We start from the raw sequence: 6,006 nt of genomic DNA, 5'->3' as shown, positions 1-6,006 counted from the left end.
GGAAGTAGACCACAAATTGATTGGAGATGGTAAGAAACTGTCTGTTTTCATGGAGTCAACCTCAGATCTGATGCAAATGTCATTGGCATGGTACCCACACCTCTTAGTGTTGATTTTTTGCTGCAACTCCCAGTTCCAGAGACTTTAGGTTCCTTTGTAGTGAAGGAATCCTGGTGTGGCAGGTAAGATAAGCACTGGTCCACATGGTCAGTTTGAACGACAAACTCACCAGATGCTCCTACGAAGCCCTATACAGGATTGCTATGAGTCAGAACCGACTCCTCAACAGCATTTAATGACAAGTGAAGGAGAATATTTTGGTTTGTTTGAATAATTTTATGTTCTCTCAAGGTAACCAAATCCAGTAGGTTGAGGACCAAGTGGAATAAAGCTGGTCTGTATGATAGAGAACTAGACAGATTGGAACTATTTTCTGCTGGGTAAGGAGCACATCTAGTGACAATGTGGGAGGTCATAACTAGTTAGGACTTTGGGGCACTGAGAGCCTCTAAGATGACATGGAAGCACATGGGATTTCATACTTTACTATACATTTGGTCCCTAGATGCTCTGACACCAAACACCTATTTTAGTGATGACTGATACATTTAGAAGTACCTTTCTAGAAAAAGAAATAGTCACTTGACCAGGAACTGGTGGACGCCATCCTGCGAATGGCAGACGCCATCCTGCCAAGGAGCAGAACTGCGAGAAGCCTTATGCATGAAAAGTTCATTGTTTAGCAGAGCGACAATGAATGGCCCCCTTGGATAGTAAAGCTACAAGGAATGACTCATGCAGGGGACCCGTGGTTTCTAGCTTTACCTTGGAAAAATAGTTTATTTCTGATTTCCCTATAAGAAGTTTTAGAAAATCTTGCATAATCATTAGATACTTTAAACAAACCTCACGTTATAATAGTTGCCTTTCACATTAACATAAACTTTCACACCATATTCAATCTTATGTAATTATAAAAATTGTTTTTTACATTAACAATAAGTTTTAACATTAGAAATAACCACACTAGCTAAAGTTTTAGCAATTCAAGCTTAAAATTGTAAGAAACATTCCAGGTGATTTTAGTCAAGGACATTAAGGCTTTTAGAAAGTAGCTTAGGAGACAGTCAAGGGCAGTGAGAGCTTGGGAACAGAGGTAGGAATTTGATTAGAAGTTTTGAGAAATTGTTAGCATGAGAGAATTACTGCTTTGTTCTTAACTATGAAACTTTAGGGTACTTTTATGTTCTTATTTTTATTGTTTGATCAATTATATGTATGACCAGTTATAGTAAAAATTATGTTTTTGATTGTAACCTGTAAGTAATGAATCTATAGATAGTAATAGATGTTGGTAAAGTTAGAAATTAAGATGTAGAACTTTGTTTAATACTAAGCTAGACATTTTAGGGAGGATTAGAGAGAAACAGAGTCGCTCACAGAAGGCAGACATTATCATGGTAACTAAGGAGTAACTAAGGAGTATAGAGACATAGGAATGTTTGGTGACCTTGTGTTCATCTTGTACCGTTAATGTAACAATATAATATTTGATTGATTTGTACCAATATAATATTTGATTGATTGCTTGTACGTGACTGTTATGAGATCATTGTATATTCTAAATGGGATATAAGAAGCAACAATTTTGAAATAAAAAGTCAAGGCAGTCAAGGCAGAAGGCAGCAAAGAGTTATCAGAGAGAGCCATTACCACCATCTGCCTGAGACTCAAAATGACCCATTGACTCTTTGAGGTTTTTTGTTTTGTTTTGTTTTGTTTTCATTCGCCGACTCCACATCCTCCTATCGAGACTCTTCTAATAATTGTGTCGAGGCTGGTCCCCGGCAAGGAACGAAAATGCCACATAGTGGGGTAGTCATCATTAACAGGAACTTTACAGGTACATTCCTTTATAACTAACGTCTTGAGGAACCTACATAGCATTTCTGTACAGAATGCATATCCATAGAAGGAGAATATTTAAAATAATCTATGCATGTGACAGTAGTGACACACAGGGGTTATCCATTTTTCACTTTAAATAGGAGTTACTTGAGATGTTCTTTAAGTCTTAAACCAGGTGCTTAGGGTATATCTGTAGGTGAAAGTCCCAATGAATGTCTTTTGTAGCAGCAATATGAATTCTGATAAGTGAAATGTTCACTGTCAGTTATATATCAAACTCTGAAGGAGAAGATATTTTAATGTTGTTTGCCACAAATGGGGAGAGGGTACTCTTGGGCAAGAAATTGTTGTTGCTGTCGTCAACTAGACTATATAGACAGACCGTTGTCATTGGCACACTAATCTGTTAACAATACGGGATGGGCTGTTTGATGACTAAGGCATTCAGTGACAATTGTGTGAAGTATGGCCATAGTATTACTTCTTTATCTTGTCCTTTTCCAAGGGTCTCCTGATTAAAAGATAAAAAGTCGTATCATTCTACTGAGCTATTATTTTATGATGATGGCATTTTGTTGTTAAGTACTGTGGAGTCAGTTCTGACTCATAGTGACCCTGAACAGGATTTCCGAGGCTGTAAATCTTTACAGGAGCAGAACACCTCATCTTTCTCCCATGGAACCACTGGTAGTTTTGAACTGCTGACCTTGAGGTTGGCAGCCCGACTCGTAAAACCACTATGCTACCAGAGCTCCTTATGATGATGGCATTATAGTACATAAATTCTATGAACTCCCATTTTTCTTCATTCAAGGGCTCTTAAGCTAGCTAAGGGAACTTGAGAGAAATGTGACTATCTTCAGCAGCATAGTATCTTGTAAAAAATGAGCTCATGGCAAGCTACCCCCACTTGCAGGTTGTATACACCAGTGGGATCAGGTTTAACTCTATTCTGCATCAAAGAGATCCAGGTAGCCACACTGTGCCTGTGACATGCTACTTCCTTGTGGTGCTGTAGGATGATACATTGGACTGCAAGGTTAACAGTTCAAACTCACCAGCTACTTTCTTGACTGCACTTAACAAGATAACAACAGGTATAAATGGTCACAGGCTCAGGGTCTATCAGAGCTCCTTATCTGCATGATAACCTAGTATGTGTGCAACAATTGCTGCTCTAAGTAGTACAGGTCAAGAAGAGCAGTTTCTTACATCAGAAGAAGCCTATTTGAAAAGTATGGCCATCATTAATACTCCAGACACTCCAGGAAGCATTAAAGTAGATTCCGAAGCCTCTGGAGTAGGAATGCCTATCAGTTTCCATTTGGATAGATTCTAGTGACCTTTCTTATTGGGAGCCAAATTAAATGTGAGCAAACTGGTAAGTAACAGCCTTAGGGTTATTGAATAAAATTTGTAAGAAAGAAACATGTTACCTCCAGAATCCAAAAAGTACTAAAAAGATGTGTGTGCCAAGTTAATCCTCTCAGACAAGGGTGTCACCAATGTAATGCCATACCTATGCTTCTGATAAAAGGTTGCTGTTGTTGTTGTAAAGTGTCATAGAGTTGGTTCCAACCCATAGTGACCCTGTATAGAGTTTCTGAGGAGCAGCTGGTGAGCTTGAACTGCCGACCTTGCAGTTCAAACGGCTTTGCAGTCTGGCACATTAACCCACAGCACCACAAAAAGGTGCATGCAAGTAAAAGATAGCAAGGCTTATGGGGTGTCTCATAGGTAGTCTTCTAAAGGTATAGTGCGTCCTTTGAAAGGCAAAGGAAAACTGCAGCTATGAAGCTATTGAAATAGCCACTAAATAGAATCTTTTTAGACAAATCTTTAATAGAAAATATTTACTATTGTCAACTGAACTGAGTCAATAATTTTAATATTGAGTATATATGTGAGGTCCATAATGGATGTTACCACAGCATCAAGTTACAGTACTCCACCATTGTTGTTGTTGTTAAGTGCTGTCAAGTCTGTTCCAAGCCATAGCAACCCTGTATAGGGTTTCCAAGGAGCAGCTGATGAGCTAGAACTGCCAATCTTGCAGCTCAAACTGACTTTGCAGTGCAGCACACTAACCCCACAGCATCACACCAGGGCTCCAATCTACTGTTGTTGTTAAGTGCAGTGTTGGTTCCAACCCATAGCGACCCTGTATAGGACTTCTGAAGAGTGGCTAGTGAGCTTGAACTGCTGACTTTGCTGTTTAAACAGACTTTGTAGTCCAGCTCATTATCCCACAGCACCACACCAATCCACTGTTAACCACCATAAATTCTTTTTATATTAAGAGCAGGCAAAACTGAACTCTCGAGAACTGAGGCAGTGGGGGAAGATGGCGGCGAACGTTCCACAGCGGGCGTGGACCGTGGAACAACTGTGCAGCAAGCAGCTGCCCAAGAAAGACATTATCAAGTTTCTGCAGGAACACGATTCAGACTCGTTTCTTGCAGAACATAAGCTACTAGGAAATATTAAAAATGTGGCCAAAACAGCTAACAAGAACAATTTGGCTACAGCCTATAACCATCTTTTTGAAATTAAGCGTTTCAAAGGTACTGAAAGTATAAGTAAGGTGTCAGGGCAGGTGAAAAATGTGAAGATTAATGATGAAAAACCTAAAGAAACCAAGACTGAAGAGGCTCTTGAAGAGGGTCCACCAAAATATACAAAATCTATTCTTAAAAAGGGAGACAAAACCAACTTTCCCAAAAAGGGAGATGTTGTTCACTGTTGGTACACAGAAGCACTTCAGGACGGAACTGTTTTTGATACTAATACTCAAAACAAGATCCAAGAAGAAGAAAAATGCTAAATCTTTAAGTTTTAAGGTTGGAGTTGGCAAAGTCATCAGAGTGTGGGATGAAGCACTCTTGACTATGAGTAAGGGAGAAAAGGCTCCACTACAGATTGACCCAGAACGGGCTTATGGAAAGAGGGCAGCCTGACGCCAAAATTCCACCAAATGCAAAACTCATTTTTGAAGTAGAATTAGTGGATATTGATTGAAATGGCATCAGTTCAAGGTCTAAAGACAAGGTCGGTTTGAACTTGAAGAAACTTATGTAAATAATTAGAGCTGGTTAATTTTGTGTTTGAGGGAGGAGTCAATTAGTAAATTCAAGCAGTTTTATTAAATACTGTTTACTTGATGCTCAACTTTTGAGGAATGTAATCTCATTATAAATCCTTGAAGTGTAAAATATTTTACTACAACTGTAAAATATGGTTAAACAGAATTGATTTTTGTTTTATCTCATGTTATAATCTAAAAGGCTCAATACAAACGTATCCACTGTAAAAAAAAAAAAACCCTGAACTCCTGAACTCTCAACTAGAGCAGTAGTGGGCAGAATCAGCTCTTTATCAAGTTGTTGTTAAGTGTTGTTGAGTGGGTTCTGACTCATAGTGTCCCTGTTCCTAAGTTTGTAAATCTTTGCCAGAGCAGAATGCATTATCTTTCTCCCTTGGAGCAGCTGGTAGGCTTGAACTGCCAAACTTGTAGTTCACAGTCCAGTGCTTATCCTCTAGATTCACCATACTCACTTTTACCAAGTCAGTTTTATGTAAGTTTCTAAACCTGAATTACCTTTCAAAACTTAAGCTGAGTCGCATCAATTATTTGAGCTGGGGTATTAGGGCGGATTAATGCACCTGGACTGCAAGGTCAGTTTGAACCACAAAGTCAGCAATTCAAGCTCACCAGCTGCAACTAGGAAACCCTCAAGGTTGCTATGAGTCAAAGCCAACTCAACAGCACTTTTAATAACAACATTCTTATGGCAGTAGGTGACACAGAGGCACACCGCTTATTGGTAGAAAGAAAGGGGCAAAATATTTTTTGTTTTCTTGTATCCCACACTACCTTGTTGACCAGAGGTATGGCCTGCCCCTATCCTCTTACACTTCCAGGGAATCTCCTGCTCTCTGAGCTGTCCAAGTCACCTGTATGAAGGGAGCTAGCATTACCAACCCTAGTACCTAGAATCAGGTGTGGCCTATTCCAGACCCACATAGCCAATTCTGGTCAGCCCTAGTTGGACTTCTCACCCTCGGATCCCCTTTGGGATAGAAATACCCTTATCCTTT

The 6,006-nt window shown here is 39.5% G+C and overlaps 1 pseudogene; it reads left to right on the top strand.

The window, feature by feature from the left end:
* The first annotated feature begins 4,252 nt into the window (after nt 1-4,252).
* On the top strand, nt 4,253-4,926 carry LOC102820610 (annotated as a pseudogene).
* The last annotated feature ends 1,080 nt before the right edge of the window (nt 4,927-6,006 follow it).

The sequence above is a fragment of the Chrysochloris asiatica genome, unplaced genomic scaffold (assembly GCF_000296735.1).
Source record: "Chrysochloris asiatica unplaced genomic scaffold, ChrAsi1.0 scaffold00323, whole genome shotgun sequence".
Taxonomy (NCBI): Eukaryota; Metazoa; Chordata; class Mammalia; order Afrosoricida; family Chrysochloridae; genus Chrysochloris; species Chrysochloris asiatica.
The sequence above is the reverse complement of the archived record's forward strand: the minus strand, read 5'-3'. Positions and strand labels throughout refer to the sequence as shown.